General features: G+C 40.1%; 1 pseudogene; it reads left to right on the plus strand.

The window, feature by feature from the left end:
• Nucleotides 1-3,532: 3,532 nt before the first annotated feature.
• Nucleotides 3,533-5,142, plus strand: LOC143394857 (ENTH domain-containing protein 1 pseudogene; annotated as a pseudogene).
• Nucleotides 5,143-20,951: the final 15,809 nt, after the last annotated feature.

Genomic DNA, 20,951 nt, shown 5'->3' on the forward strand with positions numbered 1-20,951 from the left:
GACTTTGAACTCCTTATCCTCCTGCCTCAGCCTCTCGAGCAGCTGGGATTATAGGTGTGTGCTACCATGCCCAGCACCCATTTCCTTCTTTCTTTCTTTCTTTCTTTCTTTCTTTCTTTCTTTCTTTCTTTCTTTCTTTCTTTCTTTCTTTCTTTCTTTTTTAGCTCAATTTGATTGTGTGCATGAGTGTGTGTATGTCTGTGTGTGTGTGTGTATGTATGTGTGTGTGTGTGTGTGTGTGTTTACTGGAATTGAACCTAAGGCCTCACACATGTTAAGCGTGTGATCTACCACTGAGCTACACTCCCACGTCCGCAATTTGAATATTTTTACCAATTCTTTCTATTAGAAGTAGTTAATTAGTTGGATGGAAGGGCGCATGCCTATAATCCCTGCTACTCTGGAGGTTGAGGCAGGAGGCCAGCCTGGGCAATTTAGTGAGACTATTCCAAAATAAAACTTTAAAAAATGGCGGTGGGGGTGGCTGAAATATAAATACTGCAAGATATCATTTTCTTTCAGGGAGATTCAAGTCACTTAGATTTTTGTCTAAAATCTTCACACTTGACATTCCAGGATGCACATTTTTCTAGACCATTCTCCTCTTGGTTTCTTCAATTAAGTGAAAAACTACATGTTCCTCCTTCCTCATGTATTTTTGCTCACATATAGTATATTTCTTCTTTTCTTTTTCTTTTTCTTTTCTTTTCTTCTTCTTCTTTCTCTTTCATTACTGGGAATTGAACCCAGGGGCACTTTACCACTGAATTACATCCTCACTCAGCCCTTTTTATTATTATTTTTTTTTTAGAGACAGGGTCTCACTAAGTTGCTGAGGCTGCCCTGGAACTGTCCTCCTGTCTCAGCCTCCTGAGTCGCTGGGATTCCAGGTGTGTGACACCACCCAACTCACTAATGTATTTCTTGAGTTGTTTTCATTTTGTTCCTTTACTTTTCTTTTGTTCTGAGGATTGAGCCCAAGAGCTCTTTACTACTGAGCGACATCCCCAGTCTTTTTTCTTTTTCTTAATTTTTAATTTTGAGTCAGGGTCTCACTAGGTTGCTGAGGGCCTCCTCACTGAATTGCAGAGGCTGACCTGAAACTTGTGATTCTCCTGCCTCAGCCTCCAGAGTATCTGGGATTACAGGCTGCATCACTGTGCCTGGCAATTTCTTTCCTTGTGTGAAATGTTTTCTGTTCTGTTTTTTTTTTTTTTAATTTAAACTTGGGACCACCAAGTTATAAAGATATTTTTACCTGACAGTTGTACCGCAGGTGGACTGTCAAGTTGAGAAGAGCAAATTGATATTTGTTCTCAAAGTTAAATTAATCCTTTATAAAAACCACTTAATTTGGCTGTTTGCTTATTTTAGGACTAGTCCTTGACTACTATTTTATGCCTTCACCATTTTGGGTGACCTATTTCACCAGTAGAGCTGTTACTCTCCACAACTAACAATAAGTGCTTTTATAATGGAATAAATGTTTTTTTACATAAAAGGAGCAGGGTTGGAGATACAGCTCAGTGGCAGATTGCTTGCCTAGCATGCACCAAGGTCCCTGGTTCAATCTGAAAGAAGAAAGAAAGAAAGAAAGAAAGAAAGAAAGAAAGAAAGAAAGAAAGGAAGGAAGGAAGGAGGGAGGGAGGGAGGGAGAGAGAGAAAGAAAGAAAGAGTTATTATTATTTTTAAAATTTTAACATTTATTTTTTAGTTCTCGGCGGACACAACATCTTTGTTTGTATGTGGTGCTGAAGATCGAACCCGGGCCGCACGCATGCCAGGCGAGCACGCTACCGCTTGAGCCACATCCCCAGCCCCAAGAAAGAGTTGTTTTTAAAAATGTTACTCTTGTTCCAGAAATTAAAATTAGCATCCTTCTGTTCCTATGCAGACCCTCACAATACACTACGCACACATAAAGCTGACATTCACCGACAGCTGAGTCCCCTCAACCTGGGTGCTGAGATTTGGGTGTGGTTTGTGTCCCCACCCTGTGTGGGAAGCTTGGTTTCAGTGTGCTGATGGTAAGAGGTGGGCAAATGGGAGGTCTTTAGGTCTTGCTTGAGGCACTGTCCTTGGGACACATTATGGTAATTCTCATAGGACCCCAAGCTAGTTCTCCCAAGAGAGTTATAAAAGAACAATCCTGGCAACTCCTGGCCACTCGGTTTCCTGTCTCACTATATGATCTCCTCTGTCTCAGGTGATACCATCTCTCATGAGGCCTTCACCAGAGCTGAGCAGATGCTGGTGCCAATCCCTTGAACTTCCAGAACCGTGATCTAAATAAACCTCTTTTTTTCTTTTCTTTTTTTGGTGGGGGAGGAAACTGAGGCAGAAGGATCACAAGTTCAGCCCTTGTTCTTTTGTATTTTGAGATAGGATCTCCCTAGCTTAGGGCCTCTGATAAGTTGCTGAGGGGTTCTCAAATTTGCAATCCTTCTTCTTCAGTCTCCCAAGTCTCTGGGATTACAGGTGTGGCCCACCACATCCAGCTAACCTCTTTTTTTTTAACAAAGTATCTGGCCTCAGGTATCTCATTTTAGTAATATAAATAGACTAATGGATAGGGAAGGATTCCAATTCCCCTGTTCCCTTGAAGTTTTACATGACCATGTGACTTATTTTGTCTAACAATATAAACAGAGGTGGCATGTGTCATATCTGGTAAGAAACTATAAACTGTCAGTGCATGTTATCCATCTTCCTTTCCCAACTGTGGTGCCAACTGATGTGTGAAGTTCCTGTCAGTCTGTGTAAATAAATTTACGTAGTTTGGAGCTACTTAGATTTTGGAGCTGTTTGGTATTGTAGCATTACGACCTACACCAACCAAAGTGCAGTCATTGTTTTTCCAAGCACACAAATTCATGAGGGCTTGAGTTCCAAGTCAATTTTACCTTTGATGACCATCCACATTGTTTGTTTTTTGGTACCGCAGACTGAACCCAGGGGCACTTAACCATTGAGTCATATCCCCCACCCCTTTATTTTGAGACAGGTTCTCATTGAGTCGCTTAGGGCCTCACTAAATTTCTGAGGCTGGCTTTGAACTTGCAATCCTCTTGCCTCAGCCTCCAAAGCAACTGGGATTACAGGTATGCACTGTGCCCGGCTTGGTTTCTGGTTTATTGAGGTGAGGTCTCACTGTGTTGCCCAGGCTGGTCTCAAGTGATCCTCCCACCTCAGCCTCCCTAGTAATATGCCAGTACACCTGGTTCATACCTGCTTTTTAACCTATTTGAAGAAAAGGTAATTAACCATGAGTGATCATGAACGATCTTTAGGCATCCAAAGGATGAAATTCAGATTAAAGTAAAATTCAGAGGGTTTGAATTTGAGCAGGGGGAAAAGGCCCTGGGCCATGGCTGGCACATTCCATCAGGAAATTGATACTTTATCAACATGGAGATTAATCATTTGTATTTGGGAGCAGCAGAACTACCTGTCAAGAGTTTTATAAACCAGTAACATAAATTCCTGTTCCATGGCTCTCATGCCCCTTTTCACCTTCCAACGTGTCCTACCTATGGCATTCAGGAGGCAAGAGAAAAGCTTCGTGAAAAATTACTCAGATGCTGAAATAAGAGTCAGGGAAGCAAGTTCTCGTGATTCTTGGGGTCCCTCTAGTCCTCTGATGTTGAATACCAGTGATTTGACTTTCAACACAATTTCTCTCTCGGGGTTTATGAATATGCTATGGCAGAGACTCCGTGACCGTGGGAAGAACTGGTGCCACGTGTATAAATCCCTTACCCTAGCAGATTATCTCATCAAGAATGGATCAAAGGGCTGGGGATATGGCTCAAGCGGTAGCGCACATGCCTGGCATGCGTGAGGCCCGGGTTCGATCCTCAGTACCACATACAAACAAAGATGTTGTGTCCGCCGAAAACTGAAAAATAAATATTAAAAAAAAATTATCTCTCTCTCTTTAAAAAAAAATGAATCAAAGAAAGTTATTCATCATTGCAGAGAGGGGTTCTGTAATCTTCAAATATTAAAAGACTTTCAACACATAGATGAAGCTGGAAAAGATCAAGGTTATCATATCTGGGAAAACTCTAAGCAAGTCATAACATTGCTAATGGATGAACAGATAGAGACTGTATAAAGAGGGAGGTGGCATGGCAGACTAGACTATGAACCTCCTACTCCATGACATTTCCTAAAGGATTACCTGGTACAGGTAATTCACCAACAGCGTGTTCATCTGTCCTACAACAATAATTCCAGCACCAGCTTTTTAAGGTGGCAAGACTATGTAGCAAAAAAAAAAAAAAAAAAAAGCAGGATTAAAATAAGAGCAGCATCAAGACGTGCAGTTAGTTACCTGCTGGCTCTGTGTGGTCCCAGGAGATTCTACTACTCAAGATACATGCTTGGAAATCAACAGAAGACTCGATACTATTTTATGATGAGGATCCAAAGCCACTTTTGCCAACAGTACCTCCTTCCATTATTTCTTCAACTACTTGGTTGTCAGAAGGACAAGCAGAAGTTTCCAATCTCTGGGATGCAGATGCTATATCAACTCCCTCAGGGGGAAAAAAAATTTCTGTGGACAAATTTCCAACTATCTCTGAGGGAACATCTTCCTTTTCTACTTTATTCGTGTCACCTCCTGCTTCGGGCCCTCCAGAGAATTCGGTTCATTGCTGATCCCCAACCTTGACTGGATCTTCCTTCTGGTCTTTGTTCCACCAGCCATCACCTTCGGCCTCCCTTAAACATAAAGATGTGACAGCCAAGGTTCCTCACCATTTTGCTCCCAGTGGTCCATTGTTTTCTGATAAAGAAGAAAATGAGCAACCTCAATCTACTGGAAATGCTTCCAGATAACTCTGATTCTGCTAAAAACAAGGCAAGTCATATTTTCAGCAGTAACTGGATAGAGTGTTCCACAAAAATATAGACCACTTTTCTAGTTTTCAGCCAACGAAAGGCTTGCCTAGGGAACTCGAAGCAAATAATTCCATTAACATGCTTCTAGCTGAGGTAAAAAGTACAGTAGACCACACCAGATCTGAGCATGGAGTCATCAGTAGCCATCCTGTGACCATGAATGGAAGTGGTCTGCAAACCAACAAATCTTTGCAGAACCCTTAGTCTTCTGAGGGAAGTTCACGTCAAATCTAATAATCTCAACTGAAATTTTGATAGAACTTGATGGTTCCACATCTCAAAGACTTACCGTAGCATTTTCTAGATTCCCCATTACCATGAGCAAAAAGTAATTGAAGGATATGGAAAAGAGGCCCCAAGAAAACTTCCTTCCTGTTACCCTACCTGTCCTTCCACTCCAGCCCCCAAACTCCTTTCATGACCTGGCCCTGCCCACCAAAAGGGCCCATTGAATGTAACTAACTCCTCCCATGAGCTGGCTCTGCTAGGGCCCTGTAAAATCCAGACTCTGAGGTGGCCCACTGCCACTTTCCCCCAAAAGGTGTGCCCCTCTGGTGCTGAACAAAGCATCGCTGGTCCATGGGGGTCGGCCTCCATTTTCCTTTTTCTTTTTGTATTCTCTTTCATGTACTTTCATTTGGGTAAATTAGGTGAACAGATAAGAATAAAGACGTCTTTAAAATTACTAACTCACAAGTTTTTCTAGGTGGTCAGACAATAGAATGTTAATTTCTATTAAATGTTTATTTCTATAAAATGATTAATCATAAATGTGCTTGTTAGAGACATCTGATTAATTTACAAAGTTAAAGTGCTAACTGCTAAATATATATAAATAAGTACTCTTGACTTCTTGAATTCCATAGGGTAATATACTTAAACATTATGTGTTTTTTTCATAAATTGTTAAATGGAAAATGGTTTAAGATTGCTTTGTCTGTGTCTTCACTGAAAACTTCAAAGCTTACTAAGATTAAAGTTCTAACAGGTGTAATTCTATGTGCAAAGAGTCCAAAAGTTTTAGCTGTGTTTCAGTTAAAGTTCTGTAAATGATATAAAAGTATTTCATCTTATTAAAGTGGAATAATAAGAAGGTTCTAGGTATAGAAATATATTTTGGTATGGAAAGTCAAAGGAAAAAAAATGTTCTGGGTGAGAAACTCTTTGTGTGGTAAAGTTGTAGAATGCCTAACCAAGTTACAAAAGAGTTCGTGAAAGGTAAATTTCAAAAGTGTGTGTAACTAAATTGGCCATGTAGATAATTAGCATAGTCAATTAAAGCTATTCAAGGCTTTTCCCTAAGGTCAAATATTAATGCACTGGTATAAACTAAGTTTAATATGTTAGAGCAATTGGTCTTAAAGGAAATTAGGGTTTATACAACTCTGGGGTTAAACAACAACTGTTATTTTAGAGTATTACACTACATTACAGCGTCTAAATTTTTCTTTAAAAGCTAAACTTGGTTAATACAAAAACATCAATGTAATTGTGGTGCTATTACCATCTTCTTTGTATATTAAATGTGTTCAGATCTTCCAGGTAAACAAGTCTTTTAAGTAGGTGGTTTATAAGAGCATTTGATCAAGCTGGTGTTCTCCAAACTAAAGTTGTCTGTACGGTGATTTTAGACTTACAAAATTAACAAATTTTATTTGTGATTTATTTATATCATTTAATGTTCTGTAACTGGACCTGTTATCAATAAGATATATGTAAAATTTTATGTTACTTTTTACACTGAAGTAGAAAATTAAATGTATTTTTAAAAGATAATGAGAGTCTGATCTGTTTAAAGGTCATATTGTGAAACATAAAAACATTTTGCCACTTTCCCACAAAAGGAATTAAAAAGATCTCTTTGCTTTTGTTTGATTCATGTTTCAGATGTAAGACTATATTGTGTTAGCTAACATTCATATAGACTCAGGAAACAATGTATATAAATTTAATACAATGGCATTTAAGAAAGAGGCAAAGATCAGCTTCAGAAATAAAACACTTTACTTTAGATTTGCCAAGAGCTCTACCTCACCTGAGTTAAGACTCTGCCTCTTGCCTTACTCCATATTAAGATAATTTAAAAGTAGGCTAGATTTAATCTCATTTGAAGTTATGTTTAAAGGATAAATTTTTTGTTACAAAGATTACTGTGATCTCAAATAAATAAAATAAAGGTCCATCAACAACTAAAAAATATTAAAAGAAGAAGAAGGAGGAGGAGGAGGAGAAAAAAGGGCTTGGGTTGTGGCTCAATGGTAGTACACTTGGCTTGGCATGCATGAAGCTCAGGTTTCGATTCTCAGCACCACATACAAATAAATAAAATAAAGGTCCATCAACAACTAAAAAATATTTTTAAAAGATTGCTGTGATCTCAAAATAAACAGGAGATGTATAACTAAGGTTTAAGATTATAAAAATTATGTTTCTTAGTTCATAGTTATCATACAAACTCAATGTGTTTTTATTCCTGTTAATTTCATTTTGTATTCTCCTTATAAACGTTAACTGTTGTCTGTTAGTGCCTTAAAGAAGTACAGCTTTCACTATAACAACCTGAGCTAATTGGAGATAGTAGGCCATCAAATATAGGCAGACAGGATGTAACCCTAACTTCCAGTACTAATAGTGACCCCCATTACATAGAAGGTATGGAGGACTGTAAAGTTATAGATATTAAAGTCAAAATCCAGTACTTTTACTTTAAGACTGATGAAACTGGCTTGATGAATGTTTAAGACCAAGGCTTAGAGATTAAAGTTTAAGGAAGTAAAAGGACTGAGGAAGAAAATAGCCAATATTTGACTCTTGCCCTCTGAGTCAGCTTGAGCCCAGGAAACAAGGAAACTTCACTAAGGGGTTGCAACTCCGGGCCACATGACCTCCTGATCAAGGGGATCCATGAGCCCCAAAGAACAGAAAATCAACCAGTACACATGCTGCAAAAAAGAGGAGGGTCATTGGAGAAGGGAGACATCCCTGATGCTTCCAAGGAAAGCCACATGGTCAAGGAGACCTGACCCATCCTGGAAGACGGCACTAAAAGAGCTAAGAGGCTTCTTAAGTTCTCCAAGAGTGACCCCCTTAGGGAACTCAGTTGACTCTTAACAATAGATTGGAACAAGATCAATTTCACCAGCTTGGTCCTGAACACCTAACAAAAACAGTTATAACCAAAGTACAGCCATAACTGGGCATTAAAAAAAAAAAGAGGGACTGAGGCTGTAGCTCAGTGGTAAAGTGCTTGCCTTGCATGTGTGAGGTACTGGGTTCGATTCTCAGCACCACATGAAAATAAAGATACTGTGTGTTCATCTACAACTGAATAATAAATATTTTTTAAAAAGATACTAGTTCTTTTAGTTGAGCTTAAGATGTACACTGTGTGAGCCCCACAGCCCTAGTGTCCCCCAAATTCTGAGGCATTTTTCTCTTTGTAAGGCTCATGTTTACCCCTTGCCTTCCAAAAATTGGACTGGCCTCTGTACCTTGGTCTTCCTGACTCCTCAAATTGACATTTTACCTAACAACCAAAAGTTTGCCTATCCCAATAACAGCACACACCAGACACAAGAGAGCCCTTTGTTTACTCCTTTACTCACAGGACTTGAGATGTCTGCCAGGATTGGCATAGGAGTAGCAAGATTGGGAACCTCTCCTCACCGCTATAAAAAGCCGGTAAAGGTTATTAAAGATGGGCTGGGGATGTGGCTCAAGCGGTAGCACGCTTGCCTGGCATGCGTGCGGCCCGGGTTCAATCCTCAGCACCACAAACAAACAGAGATGTTATGTCTCGGAATTATGTCTGCCGAAAACTAAAAAAACAGATAAATATTTTTTAAAAAAGGTTATTAAGGATATCCAACAGCTCGCCAATTCAGTACTGACTTTATAAAATCAATTGGATTCCTGATGTCTCTGTCATCCTGCAAAAATCTGGGGGCCTAGATCTCCTAACTGCAGAATAAGGTGGCCTCTACCTCTTCCTCAGGGAAGAATGTTGCTTTCATGTCACTCAATCAGGACTGGTTAGGGATAAATAAATACCACAGGACCAGATGGAACAGCAGAGATGAGAATTAGCCCATTCCTAAAATGGTGAACTTCTGGCTTCTCCCTCTTTAACTCTTCTAATAATCATTTTTTCTTGTAATAACATTTCCCCCCTGCTTTGTTAACTTTATACAGAAGCAACTTCTTGACAAGGTGACCCATCTAGCCCAGGACACTTCCCAAGAGCATGCAAAAGCCATTCTCCTCCTTCATTCACAACGTGACTCTCCTGAGCCCCCGTAAGGAAGGAATCACCCACAGTGATGTCAAAGTTCCCTCCGTCTATAATCCCTCAAGCCACAACCAAAAATTGGACTGGCCTCTTATAGGAGCCTAAAGTACCTCCTTATCCTCTTCTAGATCTCTGAGAGGGGATCCCCTACTCCACCCCTTCTCAGCAGGAAATAGCCAGCCATGATGATGTCACCTCAACTCATTATACAGAGTCTGGAATGAAGGATTTGGAAAATAGGCCCCAAGGAAATTACCTTCCTGTTACTCTACCTGCCCCCACCCCCCACCCCAGCCCCCAAACTCCTCCCATGACCTGGCTCTGCTAAGGCCCTATAAAACCCAGACCCTGTGGTGGCCCACCACCATTTTCTCCCCAAAGATGTGCCCCTCTGGTGCTTAATAAAGCATTGCTGGCCCATGATGTCTGCCTCCATTTTCTTTTTCTTTTTGTATTCTTTCATGCGCTTTTAGTAATGATTTAGTTTTTCCTTTTTGGGTTTATTAACTAGTATCTTTGAAACCAATACGCTCGTTTAGGTGGTTTATTTCTTCAAGAAAAAAAAATAAAGTAAAATCAAAACTTTGAGTCCTTCATAGAAGAGGACTTTCTTGCTCATTTACCTACAGATAGACTCTGAAATGAGGATTAGTGTGGCTCCTGGTGAGGAGAAAAATGATGGAAATTAGGAGAGGGACAAAGGATATTATGAAACTCACCCAGGTGGTTGGGGATATGGCTCAGTGGTTGACCACTTGCCTCACATGTGGGTTTTTGTTTTGTTTTGTTTTGGCCTAGTTTCTCTGAACCTCCTCCTCCAAATCCTGAAGGGAGGATCTTGAGTAGGGTATGACTGCCAAAATGGGGTATCAGAAATAGGGATGAAGGAGCAAAAACAGCAGGACCATTTATTTGTGCTTCCTAATAGAAAGGACTGGTGGACTGAAGACTAATAAGACTTAAATAATTGAGTAGGTGAATCTGAATATAGGCCTTTTCACATATTCCTGTTAAGTGATTTTCCATGTGCAGTCTTCCATTCCTGCTCACGGAGATTGCTGCAAAGCCTGATGGTACCATCCAGTGTACGAACTATTCCTTCAAGCTTTGAGTCTTTTTATAGTTTAATAAACATTTTTCCATGTTTTAATTTAACATGTTTATTCATTGATAAACATGTTGAATAGGACATGTTTAGGGTTAAAGACAGACCCCTATAGGACACTTTTTAAAAAGAGTATGGAAGACTTCTTTAGCAAAATATATACACAAATTCTTCATTATATACATGAGGATATTTCAAATTCAGTCTACCATACAAGGGAATTAGAATTTGACTTGTACCCGGAGGATATTATATAAGGTTATGGGCTTCTCTCTGGCTTCCTATCTTATCATATGGTCTCTCCCTTTCTCATACACTCCTGCCACTGTGATGCTATCCACTACAAGGCCATCACCAGAGGCCAAACCAATGGTGCTGCCCAATCTTGGACGTTCATCCTCCAAAGCTGTGAGCTCAAAAACCTGTTTTCTTCCACATAAACACAGTTATCTCATACTAGACAAAGGTGCCATAAACATACACTGGAGAAAAGGTGGCCTCTTCAACAAATGGTGATGGGAAAACTGGAAATCCACATGTAGCAAAATGAAATTAGACCCCTATCTCTTACCCTGCACAAAACTCAACTCAAACTGGGTCAAAGACCTAGGCATTAGACCAGAGACCCTGTACCTCCTAGAAGAAAAAGGAGGCCCAAATCTCTATCATGTCATTTACAAACCAAATTCCTCAACAAGTCTCCTAAAGCTCAAGAAGCAATATCAAGCATCAATAAATGGGGAGGAATCAAACTAAAAAGCTTTTTCTTAGCAAAGGAAACAATCAAGGATGTGAAGAGAGAACCTGCAGAATGGGAGAAAATCTTTACCACACGCACCTCAGATAGAGCATCAATCTCCAGGATATATAAGGAACTCAAAAACGTTAACACCAAAAAACAACAACAACAATAACAAAAACCCTCAATAAATGGACAAAGGAACTGAACAGACACTTCACAGAAGAAGAAGTACAATTTGTCAACAAATATATGAAAAAAGGTTCAACATCTCTAGCAATTAAAGAAATGCAAATTACAAGTACATTGAGATTTCATCTCACTCCAGTTAGAATGGCAATTATCAAGAATACAAGTAACTGGGGCTGGGGTTGTGGCACAGTGGTAGAGTGCTTGCCTAATGTGTGCGAGGCCCTGGGTTCGATCCTCAGCACCACATAAAAATACATAAATAAAATAAAGGTATTGTGTCCAGCTGAAAAACCAGTCTCTACCTCAGAGCAAAGACTGTCCAAGGAAGGGGCATGACCTTTGTCCTTGGAAAAACCCACAGAGCACTCCAAGGCACATTCCAACCCTGCTGAGTTGTTTATCTACAAATAACAGGAGAGATCTGCTGCACCAGGTGTCCCTGACCCATAGCAACCCCCTAGCAGCCACCAATCAGCATGAAACAGAGAAATACCTGGGATGCTAGATGACCCTCCCAGTAGTTTATGGTGGTTGATAACATGTTGGGAAACCACGTAGATCAGCAGTACTCCCCTCGTGGTTTAAACCAATCAGTTCAAACGAATCCCCCTCTTGTACTAACCAATCATCTCTACCCAACTTGTTCTCACCAGTGAATGTGCTAATCATGTTTTAGAGTTGTTTTATGATTTTCCCGTGGTGTGTGATGATTTGCTAAGAGATGCTATGATGTATGTGAAGTCCCTACCTTCCCCTGCTGCAAACCCTGGGCTTGGGGCCTCTCAGTGTCACCAGATGCTGTGTGCACGGAGGACCGAGGTAGCTCGCAATAAACAAACTCTTTACTGCTTACATTGATCTTGGTCTCTGGTGGTCTTTTGGGGGTCCCGAATTCGAGCATAACATAGATACAACTAAAAAATAAATATTAAAGAAAGAGTTCAAATAACAATAAATGTTGGTGAGAATGTGGGGGAAAAGGCACACTCATACATTGCTGGTGGGATTAAAAATTGGTGCAACCACTCTGGAAAGAAGAATGGAAATTCCTCAGAAGACTTGGAATGGAACTACCCTTTGACCTAGTTATCCCACTCCTCAGCATATACCCAAAGAACTTAAAATCAGCATACTATAGTGACAGGGCCACATCAATGTTTATAGCAGCTCAATTCACAATAGCTGAGTTATAGAACCAACCTAGGTGCCCTTCAACAGATGAATGGATAAAGAAAATGTGATATATATATACACACACACACACATACACACAATGGAATAATATTTAGCCATAAAGAAGAATGAAATTATGGCATTTGCTAGTAAATGGATAGAACTGATGACTATCATGCTAAGTGAAATAAGCCAATCCCAAAAAAACCAAAGGTCGAATGTTCTCTCTGATATGTGGTTGCTAACTCACAGTAAGGGAAGGAAATAGAAGTTCACTGGATTAGTCAAAGGGGAATTAATGGAAGGGAGGGGTATGAGAATAAGAAAAACAGTAGAATGAATCTGCCCTAACTTTCCTATGTTCATATATGAATACACCACCAGTTTAACTCCACATTGTGTACAGCCACAAAAAATGGGAAGTTATACTCCATGTATGTTTGATATGTCAAAATACATTCTACTGTCATATAGAACTAAAAAGAACAAATAGAAAATTTTTTAAAAGTTCTATTTTCTTTACAAAGTGTCAAGCCTTAGATCTTGTTCCAGCAAAAGAAAATAGACTAATATGGTAGAAGGTTTTAAGTCAGAACAAAATATGATCCTAATAGTATTACGTAAAGGCACCCTGTATAAATAAAGGCAGGAAAACAGGTCGTGGTGTTTTCTCCAGGCTTTAGTTGACAATGTCCTGAGTGAAGACAGTGCTTATAGGAATAGAGAGGATGGCAGAGAGTTGAGGGCTATTTCAAAGAGAGAGGAGACAAAATATAATGACAGAATAACGTTTCACCTTCTGTTCTTAGATTCTAGGGGTAAAATTAAAATTATTCACTAGGCACAGTGGTGCATTCCTGTAAGCCCGGTGACTTGGGAGACTTGGGCAGGAGGATCATAAAGTCAAGGCCAGCCTTAGCAATTTAGCAAGACCTGGTTCTAAATTAAAACATAAAAAGGACTGCAGATGTAGCTCCGTCTCTCGGGTACTGAAACAAGAGTTCCAGGAGAAACCAGCTTCTCTCTTCTGCTTGTGGGGTAAGGGGTAGGAGTGGAGGTGGAGTGTCCGCCTGAGTTGCAGGCTTCTACAGCAGAGAAAACCCATTTTAGTGTTAGCACAAAATCACAACAGAGGGATGCCTGCTGGCATTAGCTCTGAGAGTTGCAGCCACGCCAGATTCTTCTCCACTACTACCTATTAGCACTCAGTAGCTCTCAAAGGTGGGCCAGACCCCAGCTGTCTGCCAGTGACTTCTTTTCAGGTTCTTGTTTCACAAATTTAAAGAATGAAATCCATGGACAAGGAAGGGGAAAACAGTAGGATTTATTCAAGTGAGAAGAAAAGAGACAGATCTCCCACAGAGGGGAAAGGGGACCTGACAGGGCAATTGCCATTTAAGTGTATTAGTTTATGAGTTTACAGCGACGGGATAGGGGCGCTGATGGAAATTTATGTTAAATGGCCATTGATTGAAATTTATGTTAATCAGATCTTGGAAAAGTACCAGGGTTATTGAAAAAAAATTATGCTAAACAGGTCTTGGAAAAGTGTTAAGGCTATTGGTTAGTCCTTGAGTCTTAGCCTATGTTTAGGTCTGTCTTACGTCCCTTTTAGCACAGCTCTGGGACAAAGGAGTTGTCTGAAATGTTTGAAATGTTTCTACAGGTTCACTTCGAGAAGTGGTCTTTACATTTAAAAAGAAAAAAGAGAATCCTAAAGGAGTTCTAAAGTAACATTGTTTGAAGTCAAGTTCCCTAGAAGTAGAACCTGAGACAGGGATTCAGATGCACATGATTTTGGTGGGGTACAGCTCCTGGGAGAAGGCAGGCTGGATGGGACAGAGGTAGAAACTGAGCAAAGAGGTGATTTTCACCTGGGAATCTAGTCTTAGCATGATCCCACAGTGAACTTAGGAGCAGGAATAGCACCACAGTGTCAGTCTCACCCTGAGGCAAGAGGACCAGCCTGGGTAGCATAGAGCCAGGGAGCCTTGGTTACAGGCTGCTGAAGAATGGTTAACCTCCAAGGCAAGGTGCCCCAGGTTAGCCAAGATCCATTTTCTGGAGAAGGCAAAAGTTGTGAGTCACTGTAGCAACCAACACTCACAGCAGCTGGGAGAGCAACCCTGAAAGTTCATGTGTTGAAGTCCAAACCCCAGCATCTCAGAATGCGACTCGATTGAGATGTAGGAACGATAACAAAGAGAGTGAGTTGAAGTGAAGCCATTAGGGAGGCCCCCTACTCCAATCTGACAGGTCTCCTTGTAAGAAGAGGAAACCAGGACACACAGAGAGACAGCAAGGGTGTGCACACACAGAGGAAGGACTCTGTGAGGACGCAGAGAGAAGATGGCCCTCTGCAAACCCAGGAGAGAGGCCTCAGAAGAAACCAATCCTGCTGAAGATCAATCAATCCTGAACTTCCAGCTTCCAGAATGGTGAAAAAATAAGCTTGTTATTTAAGCTACCTACCCAGACTGTGGAAACTTGTTACAACATCCCTGGTGACTTAGCTAGCAGGTACACAAGATCTAGAAGGCATCCCTATATCTTCAAGGAGGCCCTTCACCCAAACCAGCTCTCCTTTGCTTCACCATACCTCTCACGCTCTGCTCATTTAAATCTGTCTTGGCTCTTTCTTCATTGGCACCTACAGTATCAATTATAAGAACCAGCTAATTTCCTGGATGGAATACCAGCTGCCTGCCCTGGACAGAAGCCAACCAGCTTTCCCAACTTCCATCAGCAGTTTTGACATCTCAGTGGAAACAGTGCAACCGCCTAGAGGTTTATGATCCTTCAGCAATAAATCATCAGGTAATTGCATGTGTTGCTGTATTTTAGCTCTCAACCTAGCATAGATAACCAGTTCTAATGACCGAGGAGATTTGCATGGTCTTGTCTTGTCGACAAAGAGCTTAAGAATTATTTCCATGATGGAGAAAACTGTGTCATATGCATTTATGAATATGTCAAAATGAACCCTGTTATTATGTATAACTATAAGGTACTAAAAAAAATTGTTTCCATGATGTCCATGGAAGGACAGAGCAATCAGAAAGGAGGGCGTCCAAATTGCCTAGACTTCCTGAGATGAGATTTTAATTTATATGACAATCATTTTTTTTTTGTAAATAATGTTATTTTTAATAAAAGCAGACAACATATAAAAAGCTAACATTTTCTTTCAGAAAAGTTAATACTGAAAATAAAGATTACCTATTTAAAAAATAGTTACCAGAGGTTCAACTTATGAGTATTTTTATGAACAAAATTATAAAATATAGAAAACTATAAATTTGTTGCTTTTATCAAAAGATAAAAAAGTTATTTTCATACTAAGTCTATGAAAAAACAACTAAATATAACAATCATACTGAACCACACTAGAAGCTGTGGGATACATCTTACTTAAACAGGATCACTAATGCCAACTTTATTTTTTGTGATACAGATGAAGTTAGAAGGTCTAGCAGTGGGGGCATTAAGACCACGTGTGAGTACAAAACAAAATTTTTTTGATGAAAAATTAGTAAATTTCTCACTTTTTTAGATTTTTAGCACCAAGCAAGGTGCTAAAATAGTGATTTTAGTATCTTCTACTTCATACTCTATATGACAATCATTAAAGTTAATATTTACTGATGGCAAAATTTCCTTCCAATGCTAGATTTTCTTTTTCCTGTTGTAACAAAGACTTTGTTAATCTAGTTTCCATTAACAATGGTAATTCTTCAACCTTCTGATTTGCTGAAACAATGAGTTTCCAAACGATAGACTCACCGTCTGGTAAGTTTATGTATGTATTCATTTATTTTAGTTTACACGATTAAGTGAGAACTTTGGCTTTTTCTCTGGATGAAATCGGGAGCTGTTGTTGAGAATATTAGTTTGATTTAGTCAGGCTGCCATAACACTGCATTGAAGCTTATTCTCTCACCATTCTGGAGACCAGAAGTCCAAGACTGCGGTGTCAACAAGGTTGGTTTGTTCTGAGACCTCTCTCTTTGGCTTAATTTTTGTTTTTGTTACTGGGGATTGAACCCAGGGATGCTTTACCACTGAGCCACATCCCCAGTCCCTTTCTTTCTTTTCTTTTCCTTCCTTCCTTCCTTCTTTCTTTCTTTCTTCCTTCCTTCCTTCCTCTCTCTCTCTCTCTCTTTCTTGATAGGGTCTCTGCTGAGGCTGGCCTTGAACTTGCAATCTTCCTGCCAAAACCTCCTAAATCCTGGGATCATAGGTGTGTCCCACTGTGCCTGGCTCTCCTTGGCTTATGGATGGTCACTTTCTCCCTTGTCTTCCCACCTTGAATGTCTGTGTCCAATTTTCTTTTCCTTATAAATACACCAGTCATATGGTATTAGGCCCCACCCTAATAACCTCATTTTAAATTAATTGCCTTTTTGAAGACTCTTAACTCCAAATATAGTCACATTGTGAAGTACTGGGGATTAGAACTTTAATATGTGTATTTGGAGGATATAATTCAGTAGACAGAAGAGAGACTATAAAGTCTTACCTGGCATTTTTTAAAGAGTCAGTCTGGCTGTAGAAAATGGATAGGGGAAGAAAGGGCCCTATCAGGAGACAGATGACTGCAATCATCCAAGGCGTAGGATGATTGAGGGAATAACAGTGGAGATTGTGAAAGGACATTGGATTCTGAATATATTTTGAAGATAGAATTGAGATGATTTGCCAATTGAATGTGATAATGACAGTGTGAGAGAAAGAATTTCAACAGTCTTTCAGAAGGCTGGGAGAGGGTGAGTTTGTATGTCTGGTCAGATTCCTAAAGACATCCCACCTCAGTATTTTTCAAACTTAGATGGCAAGAATTACTCAGATTTTGCAGGGTATCGTGGCGCCTGCCTGTAATCCCAGGAACTTGAGAGGCTGAGGCAGGAGGATGGCAAATTTGAGTCTAGCCTGGGCAATAGTGAGACCCTGCCTTAAAATAAATAAAAAGGGCTGAGGATGCAGCTCAGGGGTAGAGCACAAATGGGTGTAGGTTAATCCCCAGTACCACATATAAAAACATTACTTAGATATTAAAATTAAAGACTTTGAAATCACCCTGTACTTGGTGTACAGAAACTAGCAATGAGGTAGCTGGGTGTGGTGGTGCACACCTGTAATCCCAGTGACTTGAGAGGCAGAGGCAGGAGGATTATAAATTTGAGGTCAGCCTCGGCAATTTAGCAAGACCCTCAGAATTTAGCAAGACCCTGTCTCAAAATAAAAAAATAAAAAGGACTGGGGATGTAGCTCAGTGGTAAAGTGCCCTGGGGTTAAATTCTCAGCAACCTCTACCCCCCAAAAAAGTAGGAAAGAGGAAAAAAATCACTGGGACTAAGGAAAAATAAAACTGGAAAAAGGATATTTAGGAGACAGAATGGGCCTAACCAAAAATGGCCTACCACAAGAAACTACATTTTTATTACCCACAGCTCTTCCGCTTGCAAACATGCTTTGAAATGTCATATTGTACCCCATAAATATGTATAGTTTTCTATGTATCCATTAAAAATAAAAATGTATTCAAGATGAAAAGAGTAGAATTTTTTATAAGGATATGGGTACATCTTTATAATACAGAAATGGAAAAATGCAGTTAGGTTGTGAAAGAAGCAGCCACTCGAGACAATTCACCCGAGAAAGTTCCACTTAATTGCAAAAGGCTATGTGCTTATATAGATCTAAGGAGAGATGGCAGGGCTTAGATAAATGGCGGGCCACCGTTTATTGGCAAGTTCTTCCAGATATCAGTTCCGGAGCCCACGGAATTAGTTCTTATTGGGGCTAAGGTTCCCCTCCAGCGAGATTTGAAATATTGGAGCCGGCGGGAGAGTTCACACCCGCGGGAACTTTTCGCGCCAGTGGAAAAAGGGAAAAGCAGGAAGAGAAGCTCCTCAGGCACCATGTTGGGGTTTTTTCTGGGGTGTGGCTGCCATTATGCTTTTTGCCAACAGGTTGCTGGACAGAGTGGAACCAAAATTGGACAAGTCAGAAATTCAAACAACAGTCCCTCTGTCTCTGTGTCTTTGCCTTTCTTTGTATTCTTGCTTTCTTCTGATTCTCCTCTTTTGATCCTTCTGTTCCTCTTTCTCCCTCACTTTTTCTCTCTGTAAACTGGCTTCCTCTGTTTTTCCAGATTTTTTTTTTTTTTTGTACCAAGGATGGAGCCCAGAGATGCTCTACTACTGAGCCACAATCCCAACACCTTTTTATTTATTTTTTTAAATTTTGAGACACGGTTTCACTAAGTTGTTTAGGGCCCCACTAAGTTGCTGAGGCTGGTTTTGAACTTGTGATTCTCCTACTTCAGGCTCCACTAGGATTATAGACGAACATCGCCATGTCAAGCTTCCCAGCTTTTGGGCAGAAAATGGTTACCAGCAGTGTATTGGAGCTGGCTCTTACCAACTCTTTTTATAGTGCTGGGGATGGAGCCCAGTGGCTTGGACAAATAAGGCTAGTGCTCTACCACTGAGCTACATCCCCAACCCTTTTAATTTTTTATTTTGAGACAAGGTCTTGCTAAATTGTTGGGGCTGGTCCCAATTTGCAATCCTCCTGCCTCAGCCACTGAAGTTACTGGTATTACAGGTGTGACCTGGTCTGGCCTCAGCCCCTAATTTTTTTTTTGGTACCAGAGATTGAGCTCAGGAGCGCTCGACCACTGAGCCACATCCCCAACCCTATTTTATATTTTATTTAGAGACAGGGTCTCACTGAGTTGCTTAGTGTTTTGCCATTGCTGAGGCTGGCTTTGAACTCTCTATCCTCCTGCCTTATCCTCCAGAGCCCCTGGGATTACAGGCATGTGCCACCATGCCCAGTAGCCCCTAAATTTTGATGAAGTTCAATTTGCTTATTTTTTCTTTTGCTGCCTGTGGTTTTAGTGTCATATCCAAGAAAGAATTGCCACAACTAATGTGAAATTTTCCCTATGTTTTCTTCTAAGAGTTTTGTAGTTGTGACTCTTACATTTGGAGAGTTCTTGGATCCACTTGGACTTAATTTTTATATATGGTGATAGATAAGGGTCCACCTTCATTTTTTTTCACACATGGATACCCAGTTTTCTCAACATCAAATGTCAAAAAGACAGTCCCTCCCCACTAAATGTTCTTCAGAACTTCATCAAAAGTCATTTATCATATATGCAAGGGTTTGTTTCTGGGCTCTCTGCTCAGAGATATATGTCTATCTTCAGGCCAATACCACACTGTTTTAATTATGGTAGATTTGTGATAAGTTTTTGAAATCAGAAAATGTTAAGTCCTTCAACTTTATTCATTTTCTATTTTCTTTTTTTTTTTTTTTTTTGGTACCAAGGATTGAACTCAGGGGCACTGGACCACTGAGTCACATCTCAGCCCTATTTTATATTTCATTTAGATACAGGGTCTCACTGAGTTGCTTAGCACCTCACTTTTGCTGAGGCTTGCTTTGAACTCATGATCCTCCTGCCTCAGCCTCCTGAGTCGCTGGGACAACTTTATTCATTTTCAGTATTAACAATTTTAAGCCTTTCAGCCCAGGCACTTGGGCTGTCTATACATTTATTTATGTCTTTTTAAATTTCTTTCAGCAATAACTTATAGTTTTTATTGTACACATCTTTTACCTCCTTGGTTAGGTTAATTCCTAATTATTTTATTCCTTTTATGCTATTATAAATAGAATTGGTTTTTAAATTTCTTTTTCAGATTCTTCTTTGTTATTATATAAAAACAAGTATAATGGTGCACAACTGTAACCCCAGTGACTCTAGAGGCTGAGGCTGGAGGATCACAAGTTCAAAGCCAGTCTCACTAATTTAGGCCTCAGCAACTTAGCAAGGGCTGGGGATGTTGCTCAGTGGTAGAGCACCCCTGGGATCCATCCCCAGTACTGCAAAATAAATAAATAAAATGATAACATAATTTTAGGCATTGATTTTTCTGTCCTGTTGCTTTGCATCTGGCTGATGATATGATCTTATGAAATCTTGAAAACTATCAAGATTTCACACAAAAAAGAATACTGTTAGAATTAGTAAATTCTGGGGGCTGGGGATGTGGCTCAAGTGGTAGCGCGCTCACCTGGCATGAGTGCGGCCTGGGTTCGATCCTCAGCACCACATACAAACAAAGATGTTGTGTCCACCAAAAACTAAAAAATAAATATTAAAAATTCTCTCTCTCTCTCTCTCTTAAAAAAAAAAAAAAGAATAAATTCTGGCCAGGTGCAGTGGCATACACCCATAATCCCAGCGGCTCTGGAGGCTGAGGCAGGAACATCTCAAGTTCAAAGCCAGCCTCAGCAACAGTGAGGTGCCAAGCAACTCAGTGAGACCCTGTCTCTAAATAAATGCAAAATAGAGGATGTGGCTCAGTGGTTAAGTGTCCCTGGGGTTCAATCCGCACTCTATCAATGTGTACTTTTATTTTTGCAGTGCTGGGTTCAAACTCAGAGTTCATGCTTGCTATACAAGGCTTCTACTGCTGGGCTACATTCCCAGCCCAATATGTATATATAAAATACAAAATTTTAGGGCT

Source organism: Callospermophilus lateralis, chromosome 3 (genome assembly GCF_048772815.1).
Source record: "Callospermophilus lateralis isolate mCalLat2 chromosome 3, mCalLat2.hap1, whole genome shotgun sequence".
In the NCBI taxonomy this organism is placed as follows: Eukaryota; Metazoa; Chordata; class Mammalia; order Rodentia; family Sciuridae; genus Callospermophilus; species Callospermophilus lateralis.